The 14644-nt window shown below is 30.5% G+C and overlaps 1 protein-coding gene across 1 annotated transcript in view; it reads right to left on the bottom strand.

Annotated features, from left to right (window-relative positions):
- LOC134540885 (adenylate cyclase type 7-like) overlaps positions 1-13392 on the bottom strand; it is a 118552-nt gene extending 105160 nt beyond the window's left edge. The window contains exon 1 of the transcript XR_010076532.1: positions 12432-13392. The gene's annotated coding sequence lies outside the window, so the exon portion shown is untranslated. The remainder of the gene's footprint in view (positions 1-12431) is intronic.
- Positions 13393-14644: the final 1252 nt, after the last annotated feature.

The following is a 14644-nucleotide window of genomic DNA, read 5'->3' as shown; positions in this document are numbered from 1 at the left end:
CATTCAGGATTTTAGGAGCTACTTTTATATCTGTGCACACAAAACTGGACAGCGGATACTTTTCCGTATTTTGCAGACGAACACGGAAAACTATCCAATCCGGAATGGTAACCATTCACACTGCGGACACTTTTCCGGATTTTTTCTAGCTTCACATTTGCAGTAAAAGCCGGAATGGTAACCATTCATACAGTTGATACTTTTCAGGATTTGCAATTATACGATATTTGCCAGTAAATCCTGAATGGTAACCATTCCGGATTGCTGTGGGCACATGAGGATGTATAATTTACGGAATGGTAACCATTCCGATTGGATACTTTTCAGTCGTCCCCTTTTATATCTGCGCACACAAAACTGGAATGGTTACCATTCCGACAGCGGATACTTTTCCGTACTTTGCAGACGAACACGGAAAACTATCCAATCCGGAATGGTAACCATTCATACAGTGGATACTTTTCAGGATTTGCAATTATACGATATTTGCCAGTAAATCCTGAATGGTAACCATTCCGGATTGCTGTGGGCACATGAGGATGTATAATTTACGGAATGGTAACCATTCCGATTGGATACATTTCAGCCCCCCCATAGTACAATACATCATTCTGGAACCATGAATTAAAACTAATGCAGCCGAAATCGCACATGACGACTACTGGCACAAACATGTGACGAACACTGGCAAACATGAAAATTTGCATGACTACTACTGGCTCGAAATCACACTTTTTTTTAAAATTATAAATCTACAAAAATAATTTGTTTTTATCGAAGAGTGTTGGATAGCATTGTAGAGTAAAGTTTGAGGTTAAAAACAAACATGTAGGGGACAGTAATACACCTACGAGGTTATGTGCACAATTTTTTTTCTAAAACTCTTCTTAGAAAGACGACTACTGGTACATTTACCTTAATTGTAACAATATAAATCAAACGAAAGCTCTGAAATGTGTCAAAATGCTATCTGCATGAACAAATAAATGTGAAATAACCTAAATAATCTTAAACGATGAAAGTGGAAGCGAAATAAATCCAATTATACACAAATGTTTCCCAAACATTTACCTCAAACAAAATCACTCGTTATAATAAAAATAAATCATTTATACCCTAAATGTACTTATATAAATAGAATGCAGTGAAATTACATAACATACATCAAAAGAACACATTTATAACGAAAAAGTTTATTTTAATAGAAACAAATTTCAATGATTTACTGTAAGAATTGAAACGAAATTGATCGTGGGAAAGACTTTAAATGTGTGGATATGTTGATACTTGAACAAATAATTGTGAAATAACCGAAATATTCTTAGCCGATACCAATGGAAGCGAAATAAAACAAATCATACTGAAATGTGTCGGCAACATAAAACTTCAATCAAAATATTCGTTACAACAGTAATATATCAATTAGAACCCAAATGTACTAACTTAAATAGAATGCAGTGAAATTACATCAAAGGATCAATTGAACCAACCTATAACAAACTAGGTGTATTTTAAAAGAAACAATTTCCAATTATTAAATGCATGATTTGTAACAAAATAAATTATAGGAAAGGATTAAAATATTTGGAAATGTTATATACTTGCACAAATAAATGTGATGTAACTAAAATAATCTTAAACGATACCTGTGGAAATGAAATTAATCTAATTATTCACAAATGTGTCGGAAACCTTATACTTCAAACAGAAAACTCGTTACAATAGTAATAAATCAACATGTACCCAAATGTTCTTTTATAAAAATATGCAATGAAATTATAAAAAAAAAAATCAAAACAATCAAATTATAAATTAATAAGTGTATTATAAAAGGCATAATAATACCAATGGTTAAATAAATGAATTTTAATGAAATAAATCAAAGGAATGGACTGAAATGTTGAAAATTGTATTTAACGTAACAAAAAATTTTGAAATAACCGAAATATTCTTTAAAGTTACAAATGTAAGCGAAATAAATCAAATCATACAGAACAGTGTTGGAAACCTAATATTTCAAACAAAATCTCTCGATACAATAGAAATAATTTATCTTATACCCAAATTTACTTAAATAAATATAATTAAGGTAACATTACTCGTACAAGCATTAAAAGAACCCATTTATAACGAAATAAGCTTATTTTAATAGAATCAAATTTTTTAATTAAATGCATGGATTGTAACGAAATAAATTATTGGAATGGATGAAATATGTGGACAGTAATCTCCTTGAAGAAGGAATTTTGAAATTACCGAAATATTCTTAAACGAAAACAAATGTAAGCGAAATAAATCAAATCATGTATAAAAGTGTCGGAAACCCAATACTTCAAACAAATTCACTCGTTACAACAGTATTAAATCAATTTGTACACAATTGTACTTAGATTAATAGAATAAAGTAAATATATGAAAAAGCATCAAAAAAAAGTAATTGTAAAAATATAAATCAAACGAAAGGTCTGAAATGTGTCAAAATGTTATCTTCATGAACATATAAATGTGAAATAACCGAAATAATCTTAAACGATGAAAGTGGAGGCATAATAATTCCAATTATACACAAATGTTTCCGAAACATTTACCTCAAACAAAATCACTCAATATAATAAAAATAAATCATTAATAACCAAATGTACTTAATAAATACATAGAATACAGCGAAATTAAATAAAATACATCAAAAGAACACATTTATAACGAAAAAAATTTATTTTAATAGAAACAAATTTCATTGATTTAATGCAAGAATTGAAATGAAATTGATTGTGGGAAAGACCTTAAATGTGTGGATATGTTGATACTTGAGCAAATAATTGTGAAATAACCGAAATATTCTTAGTCGATACCAATGGAAGCGAAATAAATCAAATCATACTGAAATGTGTCGGAAACATAAAACTTCAATCAAAATATTCGTTACAAAAGTAATATATCAATTAGTACCCAAATGTACTAAGATAAATAGAATGAAGTTAATTATATGAAAAAGCATCAAAAAAACTCTTTTATTACGAAATAAGTATATTTGAATAGAAACGAATTTCAATGATTCATGTATGTTATCTAATGAATTTAAATAATGGGATAGGACTGAAATCTGTGGAAATGTTAACTACTTAAACATATAAATGTGAAATACCCGATATAAACTTAAACGATACAAATGTAAGCAAAATAATTCAAATTATACAGAAAGGTGTCGGAAACCTAATTTATCAAACAAAATAACTTTTTACATCAGAAACAAATCAATTTGTACCCATGAATGAAGTAAAGTTGTTTTAAAGAGATTCAAGAACCCATTTGTAACGAAAAAAGTGTATTTTAATAGAAACGAAATGCAAATGATAGAATGAAAAATTATAACGACATAAATCAAACGAAATGACTGAAATGTTTGGAAATGTTATCTACATGAACATATAAATGTGTAATAACAGAAATAATCTTAAACAAAGTAAGTGGAAGGGAAATAACTCCAATTATAAACAAATGTTTCCGAAACATTTCACTCAAACAAAATCACTCGTAACAATATAAATAAATCATTTATACCTAAATGTACTTATATTAATAGAATGCAGTGAAATTACATAAAATACATCAAAAGAACACATTTATAACGAAAAAAGTTATATTTAATAGAACAAATTTTAATAATACAATGCATGAATTGAAACGAAATAAATTAAAGGAAAGGACTAAAATGTTTGTAAATGTTATCTACTTAAACAAATAAATGTGAAATAACCGAAATAATCTTAAACGATACCAATGCATATGAAATAAATCAAATCATACACAACGGTGTCGGATAACTAATACTTCATACAAAAAACTTGTTACAATAGTAATAACTCAATTTGTAGCCAAAATTACTTTAATAAATAGAATGCAAAAAAAATACATAAAAAAAAAAGAATCCAATTATAACTTAATAAGTGTATTTTAAAAGAAACAATTTCCAATGATTAAATTAATGAATTGTAACGAAATAAATCAAAGGAATGGACTGAAATGTTGAAAATTGTATTTACCCTAACAAAAAATTTTGAAATATAAAAAATATTCTTAAAAGGTACAAATGGAAGCGAAATAAATTAAATAATACAGAACATTGTTGGAAACCAAATACTTCAAACTACAATTCTTGATACAATAGAAATAATATATCTTATACCCAAATTTACTTAAATAAATAAAATTAAGGTAAATTACTTGTAAAAGCATCAAAAGAACCCATTTATAACGAAATAAGCCTATTTTAATAGAACCAAATTTCAATGTTTAAACTCATGGATTGTAACAAAATAAATTTTAGGAATAGACGAAATGTCAGGAAAAGTAATCTCCTTAATAAAAGAATTTTCAAAATACCGAAATATTATTAAACGAATCAAATGGAAGCGAAATAAATCAAATCATAAAGAAATGTGTCGAAACCTAATACTTAAAACAAATTCACTCTTTAGATCTGAAATAATTTAATTTTTACACAATTGTACTTAGATAAGTAGAATGAAGTAAACTATATGAAAAAGCATAAAAAAACTCATTTATAATGAAATAAGTGTATTTTAATAGAAACGAATTTCAATGATTCAATGTATGTTATGTAACGAAATTAAATAATGAGATAAGACTGAAATGTGTGCATATGTTAACCACTTGAAAAAATAAATGCGAAATATCCTATATAAACTTAAACGATACAATTCAAATTATACAGAAATGAGTCGGAAACCTAATACATATAAAAAAAATTACTTGTTACAAAAGAAATAAATCAATTTGTACCCATGAATGAAGTAAAGTTGTTTTAAAGAGATTCAAGAACCCATTTGTAACGAAAAAAGTGTATTTTAATAGAAACGAAATTCAAATGATTGAATGCATAAATTATAACGACATAAATCGAACGAAATGACTGAAATGTTTAGAAATGTTATATACATGAACATATAAATGTAAAATAATTGAAATATTCTTAAACGATGAAAGTGCAAGGGAAATAAATCCAATTATACACAAATGTTTCCGAAACATTTACCTCAAACAAAATCACTCGTTACAATGAAAATAAATCATTTATACCCAAATGTACTTATATAAATAGAATGCAGTGAAATTACATAAATTACATCAAAAGAACACATTTATAACAAAAAAAGTTTATTTTAATAGAAACAAATTTCAATGATTTAATGAAAGAATTGAAACGAAATTAATCGTGGGAAAGGCCTGAAATGTGTGGATATGTTGATACTTGAACAAATAATTGTGAAATAACCGAAATAACCTTAGACGATACTAATGGAAGCGAAATAAATCAAATCAAACTGAAATGATTCGGAAACCTAAAACTTCAATCAAAATATTCGTTACATTAGTAATATATCAATTTGTACCCAAATGTACTTAGATGAATAGAATGCAGTGAAATTACATTAAAAGCATCAATTGAACAAATTTATAACAAACTAAGTGTATTTTAAAAGAAACATATTCCGATGATTAAATGCATGATTTGTAACTAAATAAATTAAAGGAAAGGACTAAAATGCTTGTAAATGTTATCTACTTGAACAAATAAATGTGAAATAACCGAAATAATTTTAAACGATACCAATGCATATGAAATAAATCAAATCATACACAACGGTGTCGGATACCTAATACTTCATACAAAAAACTCGTTACAATAGTAATAAATCAATTTGTAGCCAAAATTACTTTAATAAATAGAATTAGAAAAAATTATATAAAATAAAAACAAAAGAATCCAATTATAACTTTATTAGTTTATTTTAAAAGAAACGATTTCCAATGATTAAATTAATGAATTGTAACGAAATAAATCAAAGGAATGGACTGATGATGAAAATTGTATTTACCGTAACAAAAAATTTTGAAAAAACCGATAGATTCTTAAAAGGTACAAATGGAAGCGAAATAAATCAAATCATACAGAACAGTGTTGGAAACCTAATACTTCAAACAAAATCTCTCGAAACAATAGAAATAATTTATCTTATACCCAAAAGTACTTAAATAAATATAATTAAGGTAATATTACTTGTAAAATCATTAAAAGAACCCATTTATAACGAAATAAGCTCATTTTAATAGAACCGAATTTCAATTATTAAATTCATGGATTGTAACGAAATAAATCATAGGAATGGACGAAATGTCTGGAAAAGTAATCTCCTTGATAAAAGAATTTTGATATTACCGAAATATTCTTAAAAGAATTAAATAGAAGCGAAATAAATCAAATCATATAGAAATGTGTCGAAAACCTAATACTTAAAACAAATACACTCTTTAGATCGGAAATAATTTAATTTGTACACAATTGTACTTAGATAAGTAGAATGAAGTAAACTATATAAAAAAGCATAAAATACTCATTTATAATGAATTAAGTGTATTTTAATAGAAACGAATTTCAATGATTCAATGTAAGTTATGTTACGAAATTAAATAATGGGAAACCACTGAAATGTGTGGAACTGTTAATAACTTGATTAAATAAATGTGAAATACCCGATATAAACTTAAACGATACAAATGGAAGCGAACCATTCAAATTATACAGAAATGTGTTGGAAACCTAATACATCAAACAAAATTACTTGTTACAACAGATAAATAAATCAATTTGTACCCATGAAGAAAGTAAAATTATTTTAAAGAGATTCAAAAACCCATTTATAACGAAAAAAAAGTGTATTTTAATAGAAACAAAATTTAAATGATTGAATGCATAAATTGTAATGATATAAATCATACGAAAGGACTGAAATGTGTGGAAATGTTATCTACATGAACATAATGTGTAATAACAGAAATAATCTTAAACAATGAAAGTTGAAGGGAAATAACTCCAATTATAAACAAATGTTTCCGAAACATTTCCCTCAAACAAAATCATTTGTAACAATGGAAATAAAACATTTATACCGAAATGTACTTATATCAATAGAATGCAGTGAAATTACATAAAATACATCAAAAGAACACATTTATAACGAAAAAAGTTTATTTTAATAGAACAAATTTCAATGATTCAATGCATGAATTGAAACGAAATTAATCGTGGGAAAGGACTGAAATGTGTGGAAATGTAGATACTTGAACAAATAACTGTGAAATAATCGAAATATTCTAAGACGATACCAATGTAAGCGAAATAAATCAAATTATACTGAAATGTGTCGGAAACCTAAACTTCAATCACAATATTCGTTACAACAGTAATATATAAATTTGTACCCAAATGTACTTAGATAAATAGAATGTAAACTGCTGACTGCTGTATGCTAACTGCTATTCGCAAACCAATAACTGCAAACTGCAAACTTTAAACTGCTAACTGCTAATTGCTACCTGGAAACTTAATACTGCAAACTGCTAACTCTTACTGCAAACAGCAAACTTCTAACTGCTAAGTGCTAACTGAAAAATGCAAAATGCTAACTGAAAACTGCAAATTGGAAACTGCTAACTGCTAAATGCAAACTGCTAACAGCAAAGTGCAAACTTCAAAGTGCATACTGCTAACTGCAAAGTGCAAATTGCAAACTGCTAACTGCAAACTGCAAAGTGCACATTGCAAACTACATACTGCTAACTGCAAACTGCTAATAGCAAACTGCAAACTTCAAAGTGCAATTTCCAAACTGCAAACTGCTTACTGCTAACTGCTTACTGCAAACTGCTTACTGCAAACTGCTAACTGCAAACTGCAAACTTTAAAACGGTAATTTGTTAACTGCAAACTGTATACTCTACACTTCAAACTGCAAACAGCAATCTGCAAAATGCAAACTGCAAACTGCAAATTGTTAACTTAAAACCGTTAACTGATAACTGCTAAGTGCAAACAGCAAAATACTAACTGCTAATTGCAAACTGCTAACTACTAACTGCAATCTGCAAAATACAATCTTAAAATGTTAACAGCAAACTGCAATCTGCAAACTGCAAACTGCAAACAGCAAACTGCAAACATCAAACTGCAATCTGAAAAAACTAACTGCTAATTGCAAACTGGTAACTGCAAATTGCAAACTGCTAACTACAAACTGCAAACTCTAAACTGCTAAATTTAAAGCTGTAAACTGCTTACTGAAAAATATAAACTCCACAATGCAAACAACAAACTGCAAACTGCTTACAGCAAACTACAAAATTATAACTCAAACTGCAAACTACAAAATTCTAACTGCAAATTGCAAAATTCTAACTGCAAACTGTAAACTGCAATATGCAAACAGCAAACTGCAAATGCAAACTTTAAAACAGTAATCTGCTAACTGCAAACTGCATATTTCATACTGCATACTGCACACTGCAATCTGCAATCTTCAAACTGCAAACTGAAAATTGCTAATTTAAAACCATTAAATGCTAACTGCTAAGTGCAAACAGCAAAATTCTAACTGCTAATTGCAAACTGATAACTGCTATCTGCTAACTGCAATCTGCAAACTACAAACTTAAAATGTTATGCACCACACCTTACCTCCATTCACAACTTTGTTAGGTTAAGAATAGGGGTAGGATGATGCTGAAAGCTCGTGGACCAAGGCTCATGAAGTGTTTTGATGTGTTGAGAGGTTATTTTGAATGTAAACAAAGGGCTGACTGGTCATGCACACTTACAATATACAATTGGAGTATTACTGAATGATTAAAAAAAAATTTTACAGATAAATAATTTATTTGAATAATTATTTAAAAGTTTTTGTTACACCTTGACTATTACAATCTCTTAGGTTAAATATCATTGATCTTTTTTTTTTTGTTGTTAATCTCTTAACATAATAGTTGCTTAGACATATTTATATTTTATATTCTTTTTTATTTGAACAAGATATTACAAATACTTATTAAAACACCTTAAAAAAATATATATATTAATTTCTACTACATGATTAATTTTGTAAATTACTTATTAATAACATTTTTCTTTGTTTATAATTATATCAACATATTTTTAGACCAAGTTGTTACGTTGTTTCAAAATTATAAATTAGATAAAACGTTTCGTTGGTCCAAAAAAAATTTCATTAAAAAGAAGAGAAAACATGGTTGACATAAAGTCCGATGAGATTAAGTCCACAAAATTTTCCACATAGGGTAACGTTATAAAAAAAAAGTTAGTAATTCATGCCAAAAAATAAAATAGCCGTTGGCTTTCCTGTTTTAGGTGCAGTCACTTAATTTGCTTCAGGGCTGCTGAGGACAGGCCTCAGCACCACAGCACAAGTTGGATCAAGCAAACCGCATGGCCGGTAGCGTGGAACCGCACTTAGTGCGGTTAAAGATGCTTAATGCATGTTGAAAATTACAATTTTCACAAGAATAAATTTAGTCTTAACAGAACATGGTGTCAAGGTGCTTGAAATGACCGTTTGTGCTCGCCAAGGGCGAGACGAAGAACATAACATTGAACATGGTACTCGTAGAGAGTACTTTTTGAAAAACAGAAAAAGATAGATAATTACTGGATAATATATTGTCGCAGCGCACCTTGTCGGTGCCACACCATTTCTGTCACGTCTCACCTTCAGGGGGGGGGGGGGGGGGGGGGGGGGAAAGAATCGGAGACGTCGTTATCGTAACCACCAACTGTTACGGGGGGAGAGCGTATCGTAACTCTTAAGTCACTCGCTTGGCATCAACTACTCTAACTTCATAAAATACTTTACTGTACCTAGGATCATAGGTTCGTCATACCGTACAGGATGTCTGGAGAGAGTTGAACTAAGGAGATTTAGCAAAATAACATAATACTAAATTAAAATGATTTTATTCTTAAAGTCGAATAAAGTAAAATCAGTCTTGACGAACATTTACAAAGCGGGATTAAAATTTACAACAATCTTTTCATTACTTCCTTAACTATTGAACGACCTTACAAGAGAGAAAGAGAGAACTTCACTAAACTCTTCCCTAATTCTTACGAAAACATCTTAATCATACTTTATACTTAAAATTAAAACAAAGATAATTCCATACTCACATTTTCCAAGAAGCCTTTCTTGATCGATTACTTAAAAAAAACTAACGTAGGGGCCTCTCCTGCCCTTGAAACCCGAACGAACATTACATTCTTAAAAACTCTGACTATAACGACTCGTGACCTCTGACGAGAGACCTAGCTCCCGCCAGAGTGAGCTTAAAGACGATTACATTACAACTAACTTAAACTACATTACGACCTAAACGACTCGTTTCCTCTGGCGACGGCCATAGCTTCCGCCCGAGTGAGCCCCGAGCTACCACTCACTTGCGCTTAAATTCGCGCGCACTGCCGCGCCTAGCATAACAAACGCTCGTTATTGAAGCCAAATTTACTAAACAACTAACTACAACATCTGGGAAGGCTACCCCCCCTCTACCCCGACGTGCAGGCCACACCGCGCGGCTTGTTACGACAGCGCGCCCCAGTAACTGCGGCCCGTGGCTGCGCCCTGCGCGGCCGAACAAACAAAAAAACAAAAATCTGCAAGCCCGCAGCGCGCCGCGCCGGCCCCGTGCCCCAATTACATGGTCACGCCACTTGCGCTGACGAGTGAACAGAGCAGCCAGCCCAGAGTCCCATCAGTAAAGTCCCTAAATTTGATTTCAACAACCCTGCAAAATTTCGAACCGCGACAATATTCTATCAAAAAAAAAAGATTGACTTATAATTCTTGAAATATACCTTCACATATTTACTACAATAATTAAATTGTGAACACATTATTCAGAATATATTTAAAAATACATTGACACAATAAAAAAAACTTGATGTGTTCAAACATTTAAATTACACATAATTATAATTATTGTAACTTTGTTCAGAATTAACTTTTACATATTTAAATGACATATTACCATTAACAAATACCAATATTGAATAATGAAAACTTGTGGAAACCAGTTCGCCATTAAAAAAAAAGAAAAATAATAATAATTAAATAAATTGAGCAAGTGCCACCAACATTGCACTGGCACATACTCCCCCCCTCAAAGCAGATGCTACCGTCTTAAAAAAAAATTATTTTTATTTATATTATTTTTATGTATTTAAAAGTTTTAAAGTTTTTTTTTCAAAGTTGCCATCAAAACAAAAGAGACATAGTAATTAATGATGTGAAACAACAAAGATTGTATTAGATATAGAAATCAAGAAATTAATTCATTATACTGCTGAAGAAACAAACACCACAGACACGAGCATAAAACCCATATATCGTCAGCTTACTTCTAAAACCTCGTAAGTCCATATTTTCCCAGTTTTATATTCCGAATGTGTTTGGTGTATTTTTCATTTTTTTCATCGTGCATATGCTGATAAAACCTCGTAAGTCAACTCTACTTAGTCTCTTTTCTATTCACAAATTATAAAACCTCGTATCTTTGTCAGTTGAAACCGTGTTCCAAAAGCTCATAAGTTCTCCTGTAAAATTGACTGAAATGGAGTTACGAGGTTTTAGAAGTAAGACGACGATATATATACTGAGAAACAACAAAATATTATCCTTATAAACTCCATACTCAATGAGGAATATTCACCTCTACATAGAATTATTATATAAAAAATGGGGACCACTCACCCCTTCTTATTAAAAATTATTTAAATGCTCGTTCAAGAAAATATTATAGAAAACTTGGTCTCGACATCAACATGAATTAGCTGAACGTAGGATGCTCACATACCTGCGAGAGAAAAATCTCAAAGCTAAAGTGTAAATTAATCGAAGATCAGACTACCAAAATACCAAAACATTTTTAATGTGTGATTATAGAACGAACAGGACAGAATGGTGGTACAAGTACCCAGGACAGCCAGTTACATACTATATATATAAAAGAGGACCATACCTCATATAAAATGCCCGTCGGCTTATTCAGAATAGTGGGGACTCTTTACCTCCTACTTATTCAGCTTAATGGGGGGGATCTTCTACCTCCTCCATATTAACAAAATTGGGGATTCTTTACCCCTTCTTAAATCCTGGTCACTAAGATCCTGATCTTATGATACCGCTCTGAACACTGCAGCTCAAACAACACATGAAGATAAACATGAGCCCAAACAAAAAGGAAAACAAAAATCTTTAAAATGCTTATTCAGCGACAACACAAGATTGAAAAGAAAAATAAGAAAACGGTCATCCAAAGATGAATGACTAAGTCCCATACCTTAGACACTCAAGAAATAATTTAGTGCCTGCAAAAGCAAGCTTGACCACTAACAAAAAATGTAACATGAACAAATTTAAGATTCAGCAAAAGGGAAGTGAATAAAAAACTGCCTGCAATTTATTGAAAGGAAAATATTTGAGAAGAAAAACCATACCTTACAATGAAGAATGTGCCACTATACGACAATCTCACCAAGCAGAACTCCACTACACGAAATTCACCAGAGATGGCTGAAACGGTGAGTCGCAGCAATACCGAGCCGAAGCCGCAACCACCCTAGCAAACTCCATGCAGCAGACACCCCACAGGAGAGATGTCCTACAGCAACAACCTAGTACACAAAATTAAAACAAAAGGAACATCTAAATTCAAAACAAAAAACTTGCAAGAAATTGAAGACTGATTAGGTAGATGAAACTACACGGTGTAATGTGTGGAAAACATGTGAAATAGCTGTGTCGCGTGGAAAGATGTACAAGACACACAACACATACACAACACACCATATCCCCACATGAACTAACACACACATAACCTACAAAACAGAAATTTCAAAAAAGTATATGTTTTGGATGACAAGACAAGAAACAAAACTGATATATTAAAATGTTATTTTAAAAGATGACACTAGCAAGACAAACAACAGAATAATAATTCAAGATAGCACTCAAAATAAATTAATTACTATTTAAAAACAAATAAAATCACAAAAAATATTAACCTAAATTTAAACTATTATTAAAAATGAGTGATTGGATCTTCCATGGCAGATATATGGTTTGATAAAAAAATTACTGAGGTATGCAAAAATGAAAAGTGCTGGTGAAGCCTAAACACTTCTCGGTAAACATGTACAGTCGCGATAGATGCCAAAAATCCGAAAACACCTTTATTCTGTGCTCTTTCACTTCCTCTTTTCAAATCAACCGGCGGAGATAATAAATTCCAACTACTTTCGGAGAAATCGAATTTTTTAATTTTCATCACAATACCTGCGTATTCATGCGGAAAAAAATGCTAACAATCCGAAAATACTTTTATTCTATGCTCTTTCACTTCCTCTTTTCAAATCGTTAGTGAATGCGTAATAAATAAAATGGTCGATTAGGTCAGGTCAGTTACATTATAAATACTTTCAAACTAAGCGGACATTAAAAATAATGTGAATTTAATTTAATGGTTCTTTAGTTTTAAATTATTTATAATGTAACTGACCTGACCTAACAAAACCCGGACAAATGATGAACATTAACAACTCACGTAATTGTTTTTACTTAATACTTGCGCAACAATATCCAAATAAAAAAGTAATACTTTAAAATTAGAAACGTTAAAAACTCACCTAAGTTGGAGGCGGGTACATTTCCTTTGCCACTATAAGGAAATGATGTAGTCGTTCACGGCAGAAGTTGACCGATTAATTAAACATCGTATTGAACAATAAATGAATAAATAATCACGTATTGGTTCATTTGAATACTGACCAATCACGGAATAAATAATCACCTATTGGTTCATTTGAATACTGGCCAATCACGGAACAGTCACGTGACAAAATTGTCCAATTAGAAACCTTATTATCTATGACAAGAAACAATGGTGATCGCCGCATACTACGCAGGTATTGTGATGAAAATTAAAAAATTCGATATCTCCTAAAGTATTTGGAATTTCTTACCTCCGCCGGTTGATTTGAAAAGAGGAAGTGAAAGAGCACAGAATATAAGTATTTTCAGATTTTTAGCATTTTTTTTGGCATCTACCGCGACTCTACATATAATGAAATTTAAAAATTCGATATCTCCTAAAGTATTTGGAATTTCTTACCTCCGCCGGTTGATTTGAAAAGAGGAAGTGAAAGAGCACAGAATAAAAGTATTTTCAGATTTTTAGCATTTTTTTTGGCATCAACCACGACTGTACATAATTACCCACTTCTCAACAGGACTTGGCACTGGCTCATGGCTCTGGCTCAGAGGACCTGCCTAAAAAAAAATAAGTTTGCTCACTGGCTAAACAAAACAATTAAAAACAAAACCCAAATATCATCTGAAAGTCACTTACTCCCACAGTACAAAATTGCATACATACAATGCATTAAAAACTATAAAACCTTTTTATAATAGTGCTTAAAAAAAATTAAAAAGAGAAACGACAAAGTTCTAACAAGAAAACCACTGACCTTTTACTACATCTCACTGAAACAAAATAATTAAAACAAAACAAATGCAAAATAATGACATTTAAATGAAGACTAACCATAGGCTCAAGATATCTCCTAAAGTATTTGGAATTTCTTATCTCCGCCGCTTTTAATGAAAAGAGGAAGTTGAAGAGCATATACTTAATAAAGGTATTTTCGGATTTTTAACATTTTTTTTCGCAAATACCGCTCAACTACATATGATTAAATTAAAAAATTTGATATCTCCTA

This window comes from Bacillus rossius, chromosome 17 (genome assembly GCF_032445375.1).
Source record: "Bacillus rossius redtenbacheri isolate Brsri chromosome 17, Brsri_v3, whole genome shotgun sequence".
NCBI classification, from domain to species: Eukaryota; Metazoa; Arthropoda; class Insecta; order Phasmatodea; family Bacillidae; genus Bacillus; species Bacillus rossius.
Note: the sequence above shows the minus strand (reverse complement) of the source record. Positions and strands in the feature narration are given on the sequence as shown.